This window comes from Pan paniscus, chromosome 7 (assembly GCF_029289425.2).
Source record: "Pan paniscus chromosome 7, NHGRI_mPanPan1-v2.0_pri, whole genome shotgun sequence".
Classification (NCBI taxonomy): Eukaryota; Metazoa; Chordata; class Mammalia; order Primates; family Hominidae; genus Pan; species Pan paniscus.
In genome coordinates, this window is record NC_073256.2 from 126,247,639 (window position 1) to 126,270,574 (window position 22,936).

The 22,936-nt window shown below is 36.2% G+C and overlaps 1 long non-coding RNA gene across 2 annotated transcripts in view; it reads right to left on the reverse strand.

Annotated features, from left to right (window-relative positions):
• Positions 1-1,294: 1,294 nt before the first annotated feature.
• LOC129398640 (uncharacterized) overlaps positions 1,295-22,936 on the reverse strand; it is a 78,185-nt gene continuing 56,543 nt past the window's right edge. Inside the window, exons 6-7 of one of the 2 annotated variants that reach the window (XR_010113007.1) lie at positions 5,814-5,881; positions 1,295-3,000 (exon numbers count right to left, since the gene is read on the reverse strand). This is a non-coding gene — a long non-coding RNA (uncharacterized LOC129398640). Of the gene's footprint in view, positions 3,001-5,807; positions 5,882-22,936 lie in introns of those variants that run through there. The other variant, XR_008626472.1, reaches the window with a different exon arrangement.

A 22,936-nucleotide genomic window follows, 5' to 3' on the forward strand; every position in this document is an offset into this window, starting at 1 on the left:
ACACAAATATACAGATTACACAAATCTACACAATAACTTGACAAATGGAGAAGAAAAATGCTATAAGACAAGAGATTATCACTAGCCGGTCTTATTAATTAAGAAATTATAGGATGGAGTACAATGGAGAAAAATTCACTGACTTATATTTGAACTCAGACACCTCAAACCTAAGTGAAGGAACAAACAGAGCTCCCTAATTCTAATTAAATCACTTTATTCAGTGGGAATTACTTCTGCAGCTATGTCAGAACTCCTGCAAATTGCTTCATATAACTCTATTCTGTACTGATACTGTAGTGGTGTATCTTGAGGAATGTTCTTATTGAATGTAAGGGAGTAAGGGACTTTGATCCAACACCCTGGTACTTGTATTTCCTAAGCAGTACTGTTACTGTCAGTATGTTTGAAATATTGATATGTAATTTTCAAAAATGAAGACACCAGATAGCAGCATCATACAATCAGTACAAATTCTGGACAAAGACCAACTGTTGGTAAGGATGCAATTGGAACTCTCCAACATTGACAGTAGGAATACAAAATGGTACCGCCACATAGGAAATAGTTTGGTATTTTTTTACAGTGAAATATACACTTACCACACAAGAAGAAACTATAATCCCATGTATTTACTCAGGATAAATAAAAACATTCTGTATGTTGATACAAAGGCTTATAGTTCAGTGACCATAGCGACATTATTCATAATAGTAAAAAAGAAAACTGGAAGCAACTCAAATGCCCATTAACTGAAGGATCAATTTAAAAGTCATGGTATATCCATTCAGTGAAATACTACCGATCAATATAAAGACAAACTGCTGATATGTGCAAGTTAGATAAATCTAAAAAGCATTAAGCAAGGGAATAAAGCTAAACACATATGACTGTATTCTGTATGATTTCATTTCTATGAAATTCTAGAAAAGGCACAGGTTTGTAGTGACAGAGCAGATTACTGACTTCTAGCAGGCAGGACAAAGGAAAGAGATTGAATTTAAGGAGGCACAAGAAAACCTTTCAAGATGATGAATATGTTTTACAGTCATGACTGTAAGTGGTGTGTATATATATATTTTTGTATATATATATTTGTGAAATATAGTATATATATTTACTATATACACAGTATGTATCTACTATATATACAGTATATATTACTACATATAATATGTATTTACTATATATACATATAATATATACTTTATATATTTATATATACTTACTATATATATACTGTATATATTTGTGAAAACAATCAAATTTGACACTTGAAATGGGCACATTTTGGTTTTTTGTAAATTATACCTCAATAAAGCTAATTTAAAAAAATATGAAGTAGTTATTTGTAAGAAAATGCATGGATTTCAAAAGTTTGATTACTGTAAGTCTCTAAGAAATACTTCATCTTATTAGGTGATGAGGGAGGATTTCCTCAAATTCTATATCTCAATTCAGTTTGTTCCAAGTTGCATGGAACTACTGGTGGACAATATATGGGGATAAATATGTATATAATCCTGAGGAGGTGTAAAATAAACATAGAGATAAAGAAAAAGCATACCAAATCCATGTTATTAATACTTTTCAGCTTCTGAGAAAAACTGAAATAATTATTGTGATTTTTTTGTTGTTACTTAAGATATTTGAAATGTTTGAGAATACATCACATTAGAGAATCTGTGAACTATCAAAGAAAATTTGATTGTTATTAGACTTGTGATTTATTTTAAAATGAATAAAAGAATTAATGTTATTAGATTTTTAAATTTTGATTCAGATTTTAATTTTTAAAAATAAAAACTAATTCTAAAATATAACCTAGGTCTTTGGGTACAAAGTCTTCTAAATTTATGGACTAAAAATATTCTCATAATTTGGCAATAGGCACTAATAAGAGTATCAATATCAGTCTGCAAGAGTAGGGTTCAAGATATATATATATGTGTATATATATGCATATATGTGTATATATATGCATATATATGCGTATATATGCGTATATATATGCGTATATATGCATATATATGCGTATATATATGCGTATATATATGTGTGTGTATATATATGCGTATATATATATATATTCAACTTATTTCTATACCAAGTTCTAATTGTAATGAAGTGGTGAAATTCCCTTCCATCTCTTCTCTTTCCCCTTTGCCAAGAATTATTTGTCTCCCTAAGGCTTCAGGCTTTTAACAAAAAAAGTAGCATTCCTTTTTTTTCTTTGTTTTCAGATACAAACACATTATTTCTTTGGGTGCCATAGCCAAGTAGCTTGAATGAAGTGTGAAGCAGGCAAGGAAGGAAGGCAAATACGTGGATTTTAAGTAGAAGGATAAATCTATACATCGAAAATATTATCCTGCTACAGTACAAAACCATAAAATTTTGTATGTTCATTTATTTAGCCATTCCACTTCTAGAAAACACTTTTCAAGAATTACTCACTAGTGAGAACCATGTCTTAGCTGAAGACTGTCCATTACAGATTACACTCAAGGACAAAAGCTATTAGCAATCTAAATATCCAATGAAAGACAATTAGTTAAATAACTATGAGACAATTGCCCAATGGAACATTATTCAATCATGAAAATAATGTAAAAGAATATTAAAGAACATGGAAAGCTTCAAGATATACATTTAAGTTGGAAAAATCAAGTTATGTATGATTCTCTACTGCAAAAAACATATAAATATTGAGCAAAGCTCTGAAATATAGCTATTTCTGGCGATGTATCTCCAGTTTAGATCTCCTTCCTAAACCCCAGATCTATGTTTTCAGTTTCCTGATAGACATTTCTGCTATGAAATCTCACAGCACCTCAAAATCAACATGTCCAAAACTGAGCATATCTTATATCCCTCCAAACCTGTTCCTTTTGTAGAGTTCTCTCTCTCAGTTAATGGTATTCAAACCAGACATCTGGGTGTCCTTGAATCTTCAATCTGCCACCCACATTCATGTTCAGCAAATTTATTCAGCACCTGCTGTATGCCAGAAACTAGTCAGACCCTGGGTATTCCATATGGAAAAAAATAAACATGGTACCTGAATTCATGAAGCTTATTGTCTAGCAAGGAAAGCAGACACTAATTATATCATTGCAAATAAATAAAATAGTCACGTTTTGATTCTTTTATGAAGGAATAAAATCAGTACTCTGAGAGAGTGAGGACGGAGACATTTTAAATAGGGTGGTCAGGAAAGTCCTCTCTGAGAAGATGACATGAAGCTGAGAGCTGAAGTTTCCAGCCATGTGAAAGGCAGCGTGGCATGGAGGAGAGAATTATTGATAAAAGAAAGAGAAACAAGAAGCCTCCAGAAAGAAATGTAGAATTAAATTTATTTTACCTTCTAAAAATTTATTGAATATGTCTTTTTCTCTCTATCATTGCAGGCTTAACTCTTTTCTAGATCAAAATTATCTCTTGCCTCAATTATTCAAACATCCATAAAATGGCATTTCTGCTTCTGGATTTGTCTCCATCCCATCCACCCATCACATTGTAGCCAAACTGATTCTTTTGAGGCAAATTGGATCATGTCACCCCAGTGCTTAACACCCTATAAAAGCACACCATCACTTCTGGAACTAAGCCCCAACTCTCCTCTGTGGTTTATAAGGCTCTGCAAGATCTCACTCCAGAATACTCACTCAAACTGTTTCCATTAACTGCCCTCCATTCTATACTTCAGACATATTGAACTTCTTTTATTTCTTCACACAGACTATTCTCTTACACCTTAGAGCCTTGCCAAAGCTGTACCCTCTACCTGAAGCACTTCCCCACTTCACTGTTTTATCTGATTAAATCTTTTACGTCCTTCAGGCCTCAGCTAAGATATTATTTCATTGAGATAGGCTTCCTTGAGTACCCAAGTTTGATGCCCTGGTTTTACAGCACACTCTCTTCCCTTCTCTTCCATTATCCTGTATTATAATCGCCCATTTACAGTCTGGTTCTTCAGACTGTAAATTTCACAATTTAGGGCCTTTTCTTTACTTTTTCCTGCTTTATCTTGCAAACCTAGCCAAGGTCTTGAAATACAGTAAGTGCAAAGGGATTACCTTTGCACTCTGGCAAAGGTGGGTTGATCGCTTAAGTCCTGGATTTCAAGACCAGCCTGGGCAAAATGGCAAGACCCTGTCTCTAAAACAATACAAAAAAATCATTTGGGTGTGGTGGCATGCACCTATAGTTCTAACTACTCTGGAGGCCATGATGGGAGAATCACTTGTGCCCCGGAGGTTGAGGCTGCAGTGAGCCGTGATTACACCACTGCAGTCCAGCCTGGGTGACCAACACTCTGTCTCAAAATAGAAGAGTATGGATGGCTTTGTTTCTTTTCAAAATTCTTCGTATTCTAAATATTTTAAAGATTATTTAAGTAGTACTATTCTACTGAAGAAAGAACACAGGCTTCAGATGGCTCATCAAGTACTGATATGGACATAAGTAAGACTTCCCTGATTATCCCAGGATATTAGGCTGAGCTGAGTCTAGGAACAGTCCCAAAATTCAAGGTCCTGAGAGTGAGCAGGATCTGGTACAGTGGTGCAACATCACCTGTTTCAGAGCTGAAATAAATAAGGCTGAAATGGGAGAGCCCAAGGGAGAAGAAGCCTGTAGGGAGAGACCTAATGCAAAGCCAGGGCAGCCCATCCAATAGGTCCTCCTTCCACAGGGACTGGGAAATAGACTGTATCCTATAGCCAGGCAACTGGACAAATTTTCAGATATCCATTGAAAGGAATGTGACATGAAGGGGTAAGTGGGAGAGCAAACCTGGAAAACATTCCTGAAGCAGGAAAAAGATCACATCAATTCCGTTTTTGTGGGGAATTTACATCCTCAGCATCGGTGGAGAGGAAACATTTAATGCTACTGACAGAAGAATAATTTTATGGTTCAAAGACCATGGGAATGGGTGTCATGAGACCAGTATTTAGGCTACTAGCTTTTTGTGTGATCCCCAAGAGAGAAATCTACCTCTGTGCCTTGCTTTCCTCCTTTGTAAAATTAATGGATTACACTAGCTGATCTCTTAGGTTTGTTTTTTTTTTTTCAATTAAAACATTCTGTGTTCTGTCATTCTGGGCTGAATGCCCAAGGCATTCAACAAAATACATTTGTTTTAAAGAGATAGAGGAGGGAAGTAATTCACCTGTACTTATTTATGAAGCACAAAGTAAATTTTCTGACTTTCAGATAACACCTTGACACATGCTTGATAGTTGCTGAGTAAACTTGCTTTATATGTGATGAAACATACTAAATTTAAATTGACTCTAGTTTAACCTAAAAGCCATGGGAATCTGACACATTTCCACCCATAGAAAATATTAGAAGGATTTCATTTACTGCTAATGCTTGGTGCTAGAAACACTTGAAAGTCAAACACAAGTCATTTATTTTATGACTCATTTCTAACAACTTGGGAAAAAATACATTTAGTAACTCTGCGTCAGTGCTATGAAAAGAGGCAAAATAATGCTTCTCTAAAACTTAGAGAAAGCCACCTCTAAAGGAATATTTTGGGCATATTCTGCACTGGCTCTTTACTCCCAAAGGCTACTTGTCCCTGAAACAATCCCATTATGAGGTATCTCCCTCTGGTTGCAGGCAGAGGAAAGAAATTAGGTTTTTTGTTCCAAGTTAAGACCATCTTGCTGCAAGCCTTGTTCTGATCTTAGAGACCTAGAGACACCTGCTCCAACACCTGTGTAGTAGTCTGTTCTCACATTGCTTTAAAGAACTCCCCAAGACTGGGTAAAAGAAAAGAGGTTTAATTTACTCACAGTTTCACGTGGCTGGAGAGGACTTGGAAACTTATGATCATGGCAGAAGGCACCTGTTCACAGGGCAGCTGAAGAGAGAATGAGAGCCGAGTGAAGGGGAAAGCACCTTATAAAACCATTAGATCTCATGAGAACTCACTATCATGAGAACAGCATGGGGGAAACTGCCCCCATGATTCAATTATCTCCATCTGGGTCTGCCCTTGACAGGTGGGGAGTATTGCAATTCAAGGTGAGATTTGGGTGGGAACACAGAGCCAAACCATATCAATCTGACATTCTAAAATATGCTCCAGTCTTGGTTTACAATATTCAAGGCTGGAATTTCCCTGACTCATATCCCTTCCCTAGATATGTTTTCCTGATTGGAATTTTCAGGATCCTTAGGGTCGCAAGGAAAAATTACACACAAATTACCTTTAGTAGGTTTATGTTAGGAATTCTCCCCATAGGGTAGCATGTACAGGAATGTTACATTGCACTCAGACCATGCAAGACTGAGATGTACAACGGCCATAATGAGTACCAGAACAATAGCTAAGCATTGGTTGGAAAGACAACTGCTCTTTCTTCTCCTCATCCTACTTTATCTATTAACTTTACCCTAATGAGAAGAAACAATGTGATTGGCCAAGTTGTTACCATTTAACTGGAGTCTCAGGGACACCTGACCTATCTTACCTTCAGACATTATAAACATTCTTTCAGATCATGTACCAAAACCTGGTGAAAATAGCTAGGGACCGAGTAGCAAGATTGATGTCATTTGACCCAGAAGACACTATCATATCATGTGAATCAGAAGAGAATTTAGGACCTCTTATAGAGAATAGGGCAATATAAATGAGCAGGTACTTTGAAGCTTTATGAACTTTCTCAGTGATAAGATTGCAGATAAATAGGAAGTACAGTTAGTAAACAAAAAGGTACCATGAAACCACTAATGATCTCTGCATGTCCACCCATCTGATATAAGAGCCACTTCTCCCCTCCTCAGGGGATTTGAAAATCTTGTATGCTGACTCCATTCTTATATATTTAGAGACTCTCTGAAATATTAGTTCAATTATATCTGTTCTGCAAAGAGATTTCACTAAGGAGAAGAAATTGTGAAATTATGCCCATATGTTTTAGGGTGTGATTTAGTCTACAGAAAATTATAAAAAATTGACATAATCCCATCAAAATCTAAACTATAAGCAAAAAATATACATTTCACTTTTTGCCACTGAAGTATAGAAGCCTTTTAACCAGAAGCATATCCAAGGCTTTCTAAATTCACTCTCTGAAAAATGAAATACCAGCTCCACAAAGTTGAGCCAGGCCTCCTGCTCAAACCAGCCATTACAATGATAAATCCATTATGTGGGTTGAGGTTGAAGTGTTGGAGAAATCGTGAGAGCTTTTTAAATAATCTGTATATAATCTTCTATTTATATTCTTTGTGATTCTTGATTACTTTTTTGTCTCATATTAAGTTTCCTATTTACACTTTTTTTTTGCTTCTTTTTTGGTCTTATTTTCTACTTTCTTTTGGATTTGCCAAGTTTTGATTTTTTCTTCTCTTTGCCTTAAATTCATTTGGGATATTATCCATGTTATTTCTACTATTTTGTGATAATCCTTACATTTCTAACATACAGACTTCACTTAAATATTGTCTTAGTCCATTTTGTGTTGCTATAATAAAATTTCTGAGAATGAGTAATTTATAAAGAACAGAAATTTATTTCTCACAGTTCTGGAGGCTGGGAAGTCCGAGATTAAGGTGCCAGCAGGTTTTGTCTGGTAAGGGCCTTTTGCTACAGTTTTCTCAATATGGCAGAAGGAAGAAGGACAAGCTAGCCAAAGACTGCTGCCTAAAGCCTCTTTTAAAATGGCCTTAATCCCATTAATGGAGGAGGAGCTCTCATGGCCTAATCACCTCTTAAAGGCCTCACCTCTTAATACTATCACATTGACAACACCTGAATTTTGAAGGGGAGTAATTCAAATCATAACCACTGTCAATATATCTTAATTTTGTCTATAGTTCTGCATTCATCCTTTATAAAAAAGGATCTTAAATTCCACAAATATGACCACCCTTCTCTGTCTTAAAAATATTACTATTGTCTTTAGTTGTACTTTACTTTGTTTTTAAATCCCTGTTAAAGCAAACTAAATATGGCCAGAGAAGGACTCTGTACTTCTATATTTGAGTCCTTGTGGATGAACTGTAACCTAGCTTAATAGTCAAACAAAACCGAAAACCTAACTTTGTAGTAAGTAGCACCTGTAACAATAGCTGAGTGTTGGCCAGTCTCAGCGGCTATACTTCAACCACTTATAGACTGCGGAATGTTCAAACTGCGTTCAAATAAGGCAAATACCGAGCTGTAACCAATCTCACTGTTTCTGTACCTCACTTCCAATTCCTGTATGTCACTTTACCTTTTTTGTCTATAAATTTGCTCTGACCGTGAGGCACCGTTGGGGTCTCTGTGAATCTGCTGTGATTCTGGTGGCTGCCTGTTCATTGCTCAAGTAAACTCCTTTAAATTTAATTTAGCTGAAGTTTTTCTTTTATCATCCATAATACTATTTTTACGTTGTTCAGACCTGTTAATATCTTTCTCAGTTTCTTTACTTATCATTGCTTCTTACATTCAGCCCCTTTCTTCTAGCTTAATTCCTTCTTGCTGAAATATACATTCTTTAGTTCTTTCAGTAAGTGTATGCAAGTATAAAAACTCTCATAGAAATGACCTTTAGCTTACATTCACTTTTGAATCATAGTTCCCATAGAATTCAACATTGATCAGTATTTTGATTCAGTAGTTTAAAAATATTCTATTTTCTTCACACATCTACTTTGCTGACAAGAAGTCTGTTGTGAGGTCTTATTATCATTCTTTAAAGACTGTTTTCCTCTAGTTCCTTTGATTATACTGTTTTTGTGTACACTATATGAAGCTTTATTTCTATACCTAGGGAGACAGGAGGAGTGTCTGAATAAAATATAATGTTTGGGATTAATTTTCTTTTCCTTTTTTTTTTGAGGCAGAGTTTCACTCTTGTTGCCGAGGCTGGAGTGCAATGGCATGATCTCGGCTCACTGCAGCCTCCGCCTCCTGGGTTCAAGCGATTCTCCTGCCTCAGACTCCCTAGTAGCTGGGATTACAGGCACCTGCCACCATGCCTAGTTAATTTTTTATATTTTTAGTGGAGATGGGGTTTCACTATGTTGGCCAGGCTGGTCTCAAACTCCTGACTTCAGGCGATCCACCCGCCTCAGCCTCCCAAAGTGCTGGGATTACAGGCGTGAGCCACCGCGCCTGGCCAATTTTCTTTTATTCACAAGGAAATCCGTCAATGTTTTTCTTTATGATTTCACTAGGTCTGCATTTGGCCTCTTCCATTCAATGCTTTGTAGTGGGTAGGGTCTATACCACAGCTAGGGTAATCATTTAAAATGTAAATCCAATTATTTCACATTTCTGCTTAAAATGCTGGAGATTTTCTTGTATTCCTAGAATAAAGATAAAGACCCTAACCCAAGCTAAATGCCATATATGATCTCTCTAGAATAATCTTGGGCCTTTTTTCCCCTTTGCTTTTTGACATACAGCCATATAGGCCTCCTCTTAGTTCTTTCCCACTTTCGCCCAGTTAATCCCTAGTCACACTTGAGATTTTATTTCAATGTTACACCTAAAATGAAGTCTCCTTTGATCCCTTAGAATACATTGGATCTCTTGGCCCGGCGCGGTGGCTCAGGCCTGTAATCCCAGCACTTTGGGAGGCCGAGGCTGGTGGATCATGTGAGATCAGGAGTTCAAGACCAGCCTGGCCAACATGGCAAAACCCTGCCTCTACTAAAAATACAAAAATTAGCTGGGCGTGGTGGCGGTTGCCTGAAATCCCAGCTACTCAGGAGGCTGAGGCAGGAGAATTGCTTGAACATGGGAGGTGGAGGTTGCAGTGAGCCGAGATCGCACCATTGCACTCCAGCCTGGGCAACAGGAGCGAGACTCCATCTCAAAAAAATGAATAAATAAATAAAATAATAATAATAATAATACATTGGATCTAAGATATGCTCTCACAACTGCCTGCATTTTGTTTCAAAAAGTGATAGAACTATATAAATATATGACTAGGTGATTGTCTATCTTGTTTCTTTGAGGGCAGAAATCACTTCCTGTTTCACCCAACCTTGTAATCTGAGCACCCAGCATAATTCTTGGCAGTTAGTGGTTATTTTAAAAGGCTAAATCTAAAGCAATACTTTTTAAAACTGCCAGTACATTCTTCTTTATTTCTCTTACACACATAGAAAATTCTATTGCCTATTAACATAAGAAAATTGTTTGCTAAAACTTAGAAGTCTTGATATATTATTTCCACCGGCCTTTAAGCCCTGCTACATTTTCAAATTGCATTACATGGAACTATGCTTTTATGTAGTTAATCACCACTTGTCAACCTAAAAAAGGTGAAGGTCAACACCATGATATTTTGCCTTGAAAAATGCTTCCCAAAGGAGATCACTGATGCCTTTTTCTTTATAAATATAATTCCTTGGTGTTTGACTTTATTTTTGTCAAGAATTCATGCAATTAAAAATTAATTACACACACATATAAGTAAATATGATTAAAAAAAAATCTACTGTGGTTATCATGGTCTCAGCTAAGCAGGAAGCTGCCATCTGGAGAAATGATTTTCACACTCTGATGACTGAAGTGGCCTCAAATCACTAAGTGTGACATGCTTCCTTCACTTATTTTCTAACTAAATGCAATTTGCTTTGAAAGAGTTTTTAACTAAAAATATAATTCTACTGATATAATCCAAGTAAAATATAGCCTGACAGATGGAGAAAGAATGGAAAGTAATTCTAATATCACCCTTTCAAAATAAAATGTGACCATCCAAAGATGTGGCAAATTATTATCCCTTGTTTTAAACATTGATTTTTCCCTTGGGTTCTACTCCTGTGGAAATTATAATTTGAAATCCCTAGTTCACTTATTTTAAAAAGTAAATAAAAATGGCAATCTGCATTTTTCCACTGACCAAATTTAAATGATTTCCTTCCTAAGGCTGAACACATGAAAAATAAAATCATTTTATTTATATGTTTTTAAAGTGAGCATTACTAGTGGCATGGCCAAAAAATTGGGATAGCACTTGTCACTTCAGCACAGCAAATATTCCACAGCAATTACAATTGGGTGACTAGGTCAAGTTTGTCCATCCTAACAATTTCAGGGGACATACAAAATAATTTGTATGTATGTATATAAATATATATGTGTGTGTGTGAGGTATACCATATATATTATATGGCATGTGTATGTGTGTATCTATGTATATGTGTGTACATTACATTATTACATATTATGTATACATATTATGTGTGTACATTACATTATTGAATGTAATGTGTGTGTTTGTGCATGTATTTATATATAATTTGTGACATCTGCCTCAAAATACCTTTTTCTTTATTACATAGCATGTTTGTCTCTGTCAGGATTTGCATTCAGTTGCTATGTCAGAGACTGGAAATAACAGTGGCATATACATAACAAAAGCTTATTTTTCTCTCTAGTAGTAGAAATCAAGAGTCAGGTGTTCTGAGGCTGACATGGCAGCTCCAAAGTCACCAGGGCCCCATATTCCTTCTATCTTTCTGTGCTGGCAATCTTAGTGTTATGGACTAAATATCTGTGTCCCCCACAAACTTGTATATTGACCCCCCAACCCCCAAAGTGATGGTATTTGGAGATGGCACCTTTGGGAGGTAATTAGAGTTAGATGAGGTTAGAGGGTAAGGACCTCATGATGGACTTAGTGCCCCATAAGAAAAGACAATAGAGAGCTTGCATTCTTTCTCCATATGCAGGAACCCAGCAAAGGCTGTAGAGAGGACCTAAAGAGAGGGCAGCCATCTACAAGCTAGGAAGGCGGCCTTCACCAGGAAACTGAATTGGCTGGTACCTTAATCTTGAACTTCCTGGTCTCCCGTACTGTGAGAAATAAATTCCTGTTGTTTATGCCACTCAGTCTACAGTATTTCGTTTTGGCAGCCCAAGCTGACTAATCCATGTGGTATGTTTTTCCACTGTCACCTTCCCTCATTGACCTAGATTTCTGCTTGAGCTCCAGCTTAGAAGTAGGGTAGTAGAAGAGGACAATGTGACCTTCCTGGAAGCCCCACTCAATGAGGTTTGAATTCATTTAAATTTCAGGTATGCAAGAAGGCTGGGAAATTTAGTTTATCATCAAGGCATTCTCCCTAGGGTTATATAAGGAAGAAAAACATGACTATTGGGCAGGCAGCTGAAAGTATCTGCAACAATGTGTATTTGTCTCTTCTCTAGAATCGATGAGGGCATGTGTTTACATGCCAGCTGAATTAGTCTTTTGAACAAATTTGATTCCAATCTTGAACTCTAGAAGACAAGTTTCTAGGAAACCTTGATCCAGGCCAATTAATTTGTTTTTCTGAACCATAGTAACATCTATTTTACTCATTAAATGTGGTCTCTGTGTCTAAATACATTCTTTTTGGTTATTTAAGTCATATTTAAAATGTACTAGGAAAACTCAAAAATCAGATAAATCTCATGAGAGAATCTTTTGAAAAATACAATTGATACGCTAAATTTCCTTTAAATTTTTTTCCATTTTTTTCTTTGTTTTAGTAAAAGTAAAAAATATTGGTTCAGGTACAGCAAACCAACAGGTTATATCAACTAAATTGTTAATGATACTTAATTTATGGAGTAAAAATGAGGATTTTGAATGCATGTATACATATTCTGGCTGATGCCAGAAACTTTGCAAATAATTATTTCCTATTCTCCCCATACCCCAGTAAATAATACAAAATAAAATAGGAAAATATTAATGTAATATTAAAACACAGATTTGATATTTAGAACTTGCCAACCTGGAAAAAGAAAACTTTCTACATCTTCATCATAATAAAAACATGTTCACATTTCTCTCTTTCCTTTCACCAATGACTATATCTGTAGATAACCAAAGAGAGTAATGACAGACCATTAGCACCAATAAGATATAAAATACTACATAAAATATGGAATGTAAGATAAAAATAAAATGTTGAGGTCTGTTCGTCCTGATAGAAAGTAAGATAATTGCTCTGATCAGCTCTGTCTTATGTGTGTCCCATATTTGTCCTTTGAGAAATACCCATTTCTTGCCCCAGAACAGTCTGTAAATGCTGTGTGGCCCCAAAGTCATCACCTCTCTTTTACACATTGTCAAAGCAGCCAGGCAGCCCTGGCCATTAGATTTTCTTAGTGTGACTCAGACCCCTGTCCACTGCATTACATGAGACACATACTGAGCTTCAAAAAAACCCCTTTTTTCAGTTTCAGAGAACAAGATCCTTCAGCACTCTTTCTTCAGAATCAATATGTAGATTTCTCTAAAGAAACCTTCTCATTCTAATTTCTAACCCTTAATATTTTTATACCATTGTTGAGTAAAGGGATAAGAGTCACTTAACTTGGTGTTAGGTTTCTTGGTGTCTTGCTTACACATTTTGCATGTGGTCCAGCATCTCCTTTGAAATGTGGTACTTTTAGTCTCATGGTATCTCAGCAAAATTTTTATTTCAAACTAAATAAGTATTAGTTGTTATTATTGTCCAAGGAAAAAGGGTATCTGTGTTAGCACTGAAGGTAGTAGCTGAATAAAATTTTAGTTTTATATGTCACATCTTTTTTATAGAATAATTAATTCATATATTATGTTTAAAATGAGAAAATATTTTTTAAAAGTAATCTTTTTCTACATGAATACGTTTTTCCAGTATTATTTATTAGCGCCTTCATTTTCTCAGAGTCTGCCATGTTACCTCTGCATATATCAAAATTCTGTAGATGTCAGTCTGTTTCTAAACTCTATTTCATTTTTTGTCAATTTTCTTGTTTTTGTGCCAGTGTTGCACTGTCCTAGTTATTATTGCTTTATATAAACATGATGTCTAATAGAGAAAATCCCCCCACTATAGCCCCTTTCTGCAAGAAGTCCTTGACTTTTCTTGGATGTTTTGTCCTTCATAAATGTTTTAGAATCAGAGTCTCATAATAATAATCAGTGATTTGAAGACCATCCCTTATCCCCAACCCTCAACTCCAGGAGATAAAGAAGAAAACAGTTTTTGATAATCAAACATATGGGTCCAACTTGTTTCTCTCTCTTGAAGTGGCTGTATCCCCCTTTATTCCCAGATAATTGATGGTGATGTTAGCCAATCACAAACTTTCTCATGGGAGACACTAAGCAGATTTCCCTCCAGTCTCAGGTAGACGTTAGTATAAAGGAGCATTGCATGTAAGAATGACTCATGACTTCATTCACAACAGAGGTAAAGGCCAGAGAAGTTCCCATGTTTGGTTTCATTACCCTTGTTACATTACATATGAATTACCATGTGGAAATAGAGTGTCCCATATCTTGCTATATATCAAACACTTTCAGTGACTGTCTAGCAAGCTCATATCTTCACAAATGAACAAAAAATTGTAACAAAGCAAATGGCTTACAAAGCCCCTAATTTATTTTTAAAAGATCTGCCAATAGTTCCTGGCATACTCTGTCTGTTGCTTTTGTCATTTAAAATCATGGTCATATTTCCAGGTCAACACATAAAGAAAAAGATTCAATTTATATAATTATGTGATATTCACAACCAGGGATATGGCAATTAATAAAATAGAAAGGTCCTCTGAATGCAATTCTGAATACAATTTTAATTACCCTCTTCTTCGAGATGCATTACCAGAGCCTCCCTTACTCCTCCCTCCTCCCAGGTAAAATTGATTGCCACATTCTTTCTTTCTTTCTTTTTTTTTTTTGTGAGACAGTCTTGCTCTGTCACGCAGGCTGGATTGCAGTGGCCCCATCTTGGCTCACTGCAACCTCCGCCTCCTGGGTTGAAGCGATTCTCCTGCCTCAGCCTCCTGAGTAGCTGGGACTACAGGCATGCACCACCATGAGTGGGTTTCTCCATGTTGGTCAGGCTGGTCTCAAACTCCTGATATCAGGCAATCCTCCTGCCTCGGCCTCCCAAAGTGCTGGGATTACAGGTGTGAGTCACCATGGCTGTCCACCACATTCTTTTTGACATTACTTTTTTATTCTCCGAATTTAGCTCCATGCTGGCACATTTGTCTTTAACACAATTAGTTATTCCATGCTTTGATGCTCACTTCATGAATTACCTCTCCGAGACCTCCTCTCTTCTTTTTCTTCCACTGAGCCTTGAAGATTATTTTCTTCATTGTGCCATATTTTTTTCCAAGTCTTTTTCAGTAGCTAATTGTGTTTATAAGGTCCTCTCTTGAGGGTCCTTCCTCAGGAGAGCGTAAACCTCGTCATTCTTCTTTCTACTCTCAATTTCTCCCCTAATGCAAAGAACATCAGAATCCATAAGTAAGGGTTAAATAAATTCTCTCAAGTTTTCACAAATCACCTCCAATAAGAGGACTTAAAAACCACATCTACAATATTTTAAAGTCGTATTTAGGTATTTCTATCTGGATGTCATTTTATCTCCAAAAATCCAATATCTTGAAAACTGAATTCATCATCTTTTCTCACCATTATCCTTCTCCCCTGCCAACTCCCTCTATTGAATTTTTATAATATTTAACCATCATTGTTTTGAGTTAGTCCAACTCATTGACTCTGTTTTCTCTTACCTTATATCCTGTCAGTTATCAAGATCTGTTGGTGATTTTTTGTCCTAATATTTTCTAAAACCATCCCTTTCTTTCTTCTCTGAAATGAAAAGCCAAATTGTAGTTATGCATGTTCTCAAGCCTGGCCTATTGCTATAGTTGCCTAACATGGTGACTTATAGACACTCGAAAGATGATTTTTAGTGGAGTGACCAGATGTCCACATTTGTACAGTAAATTATGTGGTCCCCATACTTTTGGAAATAATGGAAAGTTGTCACAAAGGTGTACATGAAGAGATCCATGGTCCTCATGTGTCAGCCGTGGCATCTGTCAAAAGCTGAAGAAACAGAGCCAGGTGGATTCCCTAGCGATGTTTTTGCCACCAAGCTGGTCTTAGAGGAAATTATATAAGTTCACTGAAAGGGACATTATTAGTAAATCTGGAGATTGTGGTAGTCCTTTTGACCTCATTTATTTACTTGTTTTGCCTTTTCAGGAGCCTCTCTCACCCTTTCCATGTCTGCAGAGTCTTCCCTCTTCTTACGTGCTCCCCTTAAGTTCTCACTATCCTGGGGTATGGTTCAAAGCTCAGGACTTCCCACGTTTCCACTGAGTTCCATCTTCTTAAGTTTGTGATCTTCGTATAAGACAATAGCTAGTCATATTCATTCATCCATCCATTCTATAAATACTTAATGAGCACCTAATATTACCAGGATTGTTTCAGGCACAGAAAATAAAAAGTAGACTTTGCAAAGACGAAACTAACTACTCTCCCTGACCCCCTCAAAACTTCAAATTCTTAGAAAGGCAGTATATCATAGTTAAGAGCATAATTGGAAGACAGATTGTCTGGGTTCAGATCTTAGCTGTACCCCTCTCAGTATGAGAAGTAGTGCAATTACTTAAACTCTCTGTGTTTCGTTGCATCATCTATAATAATAATAATAGTATTTACCTCACTCAAAAAGCATAGTGTAAGCATTGCATCAGAAAATATCTCAAACTCTTAAAATAATTCTGGTACTTATTAAGCACTCAGTAAATATTGACTATTAAGAGTATGCCCTAAATACTCTCGGCATTTCAGGTCTGGAGATCTGAAGACTATGCTGAAAATATGGTAGTCACAGCAATGTGTGCTGTGACAGTTACAACTTTTTCTCTGCCTACGTATCAAGTAAGCTTGATGAATATTGATTGTTTGATTGATCAGTTAATGGCTTTGGGATTTTGAGAGGGTTTCAGTCATTAATTGATACAGAGGTTGAGCACAACTGACCTTTGGTGTCAGACAAAACTGGGTTCAAATCTTTCTTTGCTGCATATGTGCCATATGATCTTGCAAGAAATTGGGTTAACGATTCTCCTGATCATTTATTCATTTAAGTGATGTTTACTTACTCTCTGCTGGACACTATTTTAGTCCCTGGGGACACAGCAGCGAACCAAACAGATGTGATCTCGGCACTGTGTTGCCTACAGTTTAGTGAGGTAAGGGGAAGAAAATATGCAAATGAGTGAAAGAAATAGTTTTAGCCATCTCCTATGGTAATTGTGAGGAGTTGTAAATTCTCCAGGAATGTAATTGCCAGGATAAAAGGAATTCACAGTTTAATGTAAGAACCAATCATACAAATAGTTATTTGTCATTCTATACGGAAAAAACAACAGAAGCATCACTATGGGGACAGAGAGAAAGTGTGATCTAGAAAGTGGAAGATTCTGGACCACAGGCAGGAGTTGTAGAATGGTGATTGGCTTCAGGCAGGAACTGCAGTAAGCTTCTTGAGACCAGTTTTGCTGTCAAAGACCATTCTTTCTTTCCTTTTGGCTTAACATTGCTGCCTGAATTGTTTTCCAAGTGAGTTTGTTTCACCATATTAGACCTCTCCTAAAATATTTCATTTTCGTAGCTCACTCTTTCTCAAATGCCCAAGGAAACATTTTTGTAGGTGCATGCTCTTTTCTTTTTCTTTCTGTGTTTCCTTTTCCTTTTTCTTTTCTTTTCATTTCTTTCTTTTGGAGACAGGGTCTTAATCACACAGGCTGAAATGCAGTGGCACAATCATAGCTCACCGCAGCCTCAAACTCCTAGGCTCAAGCAATTCTCCCACTTCAGCATCCTGATAAGCTGGGACTACAGGTGTCTGCAACCATGCCATGCTATTTTTTAAAAATCTCTCATAGAGACAGGGTCTCATTATGTTGCCCAGGCTGGTCTTGAACTTCTGGGTTCAAGTGGCCCTCCTGCCTTGGCCTCCCAAAGTGCTGAGATTACAGGCTAGATGTTCTTTTCAATCTTTCTGAAATGGTTATTGAATTTGAAAGCCCAAGCCAAAGGAGTTAAGAAATGCTAATCTGCAACAAAATTCCCTTTTAGTTCTGTCCTCTCATCAGGATAAATCTTTTTGAGGGATGCTGCCTTTTCTTTACATCTTTGTATCTCTTGCATTTTCTGATATCAAGTTCACTTTTGGGAAATTCCACCTGGTGAGAAATTACAGCAATTCCCGACCTAACACTTACGGCAAGAGTCCAATCTCCTAGCAATTGACTGATCACTCTAACCTCTAAGCTGGACAGTGCAGAGCCACCTCAAAGAGCTCTTACAGGAACCCCTGGTGGATATAAACAAAATGAGATCATTGAAATGAGTGGAATGCAAACACCAAAACCCACATCTGGACTTTAAAAACATGCACTATCAAGTTCTGTGCAAAGCCTCCAGGCCCACATAAAAATCTGAAATGATTTATAGGAAAGGCCTAGAAAATCTATGTGGACGAAAACCTGTGACATTAAGCCTCTTCTTTCTTCTTCAGGATGGGTTGAAGCATAAGAGTCTATTTCACGTAGAACTGTAACAATTTGTAATTTTGTAATTAACAAATGGTAAAACTAGCAAGATTTCTTCCAGATATAGATGCCAGGAGCCTTTCTCCCATTTTGACCCTCTCATGTTGATTTCAAGGCCTGCATGAATCTGTGGTTGGTTTTTCACCTTTTAACTCCACCCACAACATCAGATGTCAAATTGAACACTGTAGTCAAAGAGTGAGACAAAATTTAGATTGGAATATCTTCAGCTTGCTGAAAAGTTGGTAGTCTGTATGACTGCTTGCATTTTCCATCAACATTTCGTATTAACATTATGCAAAGTGCTGCTTTAAGGTTGCAATTATTGTAGACACATGGGCTGGAAAAGTGATGTCAACCAATTCCCATTTAGTTGAGTTTCTTGATTGTGTGCTCATGACACTGATGAGAAAAACAAGTAGATTGAAAGGAATACTTCTGTCTTCTCTCTGTCTTCCCTATCCCTGGGGGATTCTTACGATTGGCTAATGACTCTCAAATCTATGTCATCTGTATAACTGACAGCTCTCTCCCTTGAACTCCAGTCTACACCTGTAGCTGCCACCAGAGGTCCCTAAAACTCATCACATTCAGAACTCAAATCCATTATTTTTCTTACTAAACCCTGCCTACCCCCCTTCATGTCTTAGATTAATGCTATACTATTCAGACAGTTATACTAAACTGAAATCTGTTATTGCTTTCCAGGAATTCTGGAATATGTAACAATGTCCATATTCCAGCATTCATGTAAATAGACAATTGTAGAGGAGTAAAAGTGCATACAGTAGAGAAGACCTAAATATCTAACTTTAAAAAGTCCTTTGATTTGAGTAGCATTGCCACAATTCTCTGCAGGGTTTTGATAGTTTACTAAAGGGTGTAAATAATTAAGTACAATTATCACCACAATTGAAAAATCAACCTCAAGCTTGTTGTCCACTCTTATGGGTTCAGAAATGCATTTTTTAAACAATTAAAAATTTTAGCAATTAAATCCAGATTTATTTGAATTTCACTGGCTTTCCCCTTAATAACCTCTTTCTGTTCCAGGAGCCAACCCAGGGACCACACTGCATTTAGCTGTCATGGCTTGCTGTGTCTTCTGTTCTATGACAGTTTCTCAGCCTTTTCTTATCTTTAATGACCTTGGTAGCTTGAAAAATACTGGTCAGGCACTTGTACACTGTCTCCCAATTTGGGTTTATCTACTATTTTTCTCATGCTTATACTGGGGCTTTTCATTTTTGGAGAGAATGTCATAAGGTGAAGTTCCTTCCTCATTATATATTATCAGGGGATACATGATATCACTTGTTATGTAATATCACCTCGTGAGAGTGGTATTTGCCAGCTTTCTCCACTTGAAGTTTACTATTAATATTTTTCCCTTACCTTACTTTATCAGGCATGTACTTTCATGCTTAAAAGATTCAAGTTTTCTAACAATCTTTCATTTACTTACCTTTCTCTTTGTAATTCTCTAACACATAGCACTGTCTTTCAGATAAAAAGGAAAAAACAAACTTAATTTGAATTTCTTTCTGGACTCTAACATAATTCAAAGTAATCTTTGCAGCAAATATTTTTCAAATATAAAAATTTAACTCAACCTAGTGCTGACTGTTTCATATATAGCATTTACATCAATATCATGACTCATGGTTATAGTGCATTTGAGCTACTCTTGTCATTGATTGACTAGGTTTCCTAGAACTTATAAAAGCTCACTTATATGAATAGTCTTTATGACATTAATCAATCAAGAAAGCACTCAGAATAGCACTTATTGTAAAAATAAGAAAAGCATATGTAATACGTTTATGTAAAGTTTTTTAAAGATCTAACAAAAAGATATATATCTGAAATGAGTGATAAATTCAGATTTAATTCAGATGAAAATGTTAATTTAAAAGTATAATTTTATTTAAAATTATGTATAATCCCCAAAACTTCCTCTTGTCAGTGAAAAGATGCATATACAATAAAACATTTATATCCACCCCCTTCTCCCTAATGGTTGTCTGGCTCAAGGTTTGTCAGCCATGTTCAGCTGAGCTGTATCTGTGCACTTTCTGAACCTCTAAAGCTGAATAAAATATTTGCAGACACGGCTCAGACCTGATAGAAACAAGGTCAAATAACTGGAACATTAAATTTATCCTCATAATATTACACTTGTCACTGACCTAACATTTTGATAAGATCCTCAGGAAATATACGGTCATGTCTTCTTGTATCTGTAGAATATTTGTGTAATTGCTGCAACAACAGAATAAATTTTGAAACCTAGAGTACATGTGAAAAGTGTGGAAGATACACCAGCTTAAGACTAAGTGGTATTTACTGCTGGAATTTAAACATGTTGGTGATGGACTTCCAGGAATCAATTTCCTTTAAAGTTCTGTTAGACACTGGGGAGCAAGGCAGTGCTTTGATGTACATGAGACATTGTTGTATAAAAAAGAACAAGAACATCCTTCCAGCTTTTGTGGGTAATAAAGCATAGCTTCCATCAGATGTGTAGTTCAAGAACAGCGGGTCCACTGGCACAAAGAAGGTTTCAAGGCATTAGCTGTGGTTGAGGAAGCATTGATAATGCCCAGCCTTGGGAACATCAGCTGGTGGCCAAGATTTTAGCAGTGATGTCCTATATATGCTGCTTTGGGATAAGTGGCTAAAAGAGGCCTCAGCAGTACATAGGAGTTGAAGAAGATGGGGGGGAACCAAGTTCATCTGATGCTAAAACTAGTTTTTCTTAATTGCCATACTATAATGTTGGTTAGTTTGCTCAAAAGGGATCATACAAAACACTTGGCTTACTGTCAAGAAATTGAAAATTGATTACATCTTTCTAAAAGTACATGCTGACACCAGTAATAAAACTGGGAATAAAGGCTTAACGTATAGATATGAAGAACTTGATAATCACCCGCTGGTAACTTCTATAATAATCTTCAATTTTTAAATAGATAAATGGCAATAAATGATATCTTGCATCTCACAGTATGCATTTATTTTATTGGACTTTTCCTGTGGCAGGACCATTAGTCTTCAAAAATGTTAAAAGTAGTACATAAAGTGACCACATGGTGTCAGGAGCGACATACTGTTCTTACTAAGGAACCAGCTTTTCAATCTGGGAAACACAACGATATTTTAAAAATGATTTGCCTTACTAATTTTCTCCAATTTTGATGCTTCAATTAATCAACATTTTAATACAATTTCCAACAATTTGGCTCAAGATGTTTATAATTAAAGCCGTTCTGATTTTATTAAGACGACCAATAAATTTCTGTTGCAATTTAATTTTAAAGTTGTGTTCATCTTTTATTGGAGTCTAGCTGTACTAAGTAACCACTCTAGAGATACCCGAGCGTATTTTCTCCTCTTCACTATTATAGGGCTAACCTATAAGGAGCAGGGTATAGTAGAAAGAGAACTAGTTTGGAGTTAAGCACCCTGCCTTAATAGTCCAGCTATTTTCTACATCTATAATCTTAATTATGTAACTCGAGTTTCTGTCTTCTCATTTGCAAAAATTTCTGACTACTGTCCTAGTATATAGGTATAGAGGCATTTGCTGTGATTGGAATTTATTTAGTGATTCATATAACAGCTCATTAGTGATGGATTGAGCCAAGCTTGCCCTTTGATTTCTGACTAGGACAGTCTGCCCAGTTAAATTTGAATTTTGGATAGATCATGAGTTTTTGTTAACATAAGTATGTCCCAATTATTGCATGGGACATACTTATACTAAAAGATTCTTTGCTCTTTATCTGAAATTCAAATTTAATTGGATGTATTGTACCTGGCAACCATACTTAAACATTATATTAATTGTGTTTATATGTTAGTAAGAAATAACTATAGTGGGGTGTATCTGGCTCTTCTTAGAAGCTCCTCTAGCACCTAAGAAGAGGTATATTCATTCACATCAAACAAAGTTACAGGAGATTTTTCCACCAACAGATTAAGTATCTGGGCAAAGCAAATATGAAATAATAAAAACCTCTTTTATGAGGTTTTACAACAACATTGAGGGAAAACATCATAAGACATAAATGAAAAATCTAGAGAATTTTTCTCTCTTGGCTTATGATCAATAAAGAGAATGTTAAAGCTACCAAAGAAGTATAGCAATAGAATTAATAGGATTGGCTGTTGCCACTAATGTAATGAAGGGTAGGGAAATAGAAGAAGTTTGGAATGGTTCTCAAATTTCTGATTTGGCTGGACAAATAGTACCAAGAACAAGAAGAGAAAGGGGCTGATTTTGAAGGAAATATTGAATTCCAGTTTTAAAATGTCGACGTTGAGAGACGTCCTTTGGTGAACATAAGCATATGGAGCCCCGATGAGAATCTACGTTAGAGATATAATTGGCAATTGAAGCTGTAGAAATGGGAATAATCATGGAGGTAGAATGATAGACAATGAATAGCAATGGGCCAGTGACAAAGCCCGAGGGAACACATACATTTAAGGGGAAGAAAAAGGAAAAAGAGCACAAAAAGTAGATCAGAAAGAAAACGTAGACAGAAAACT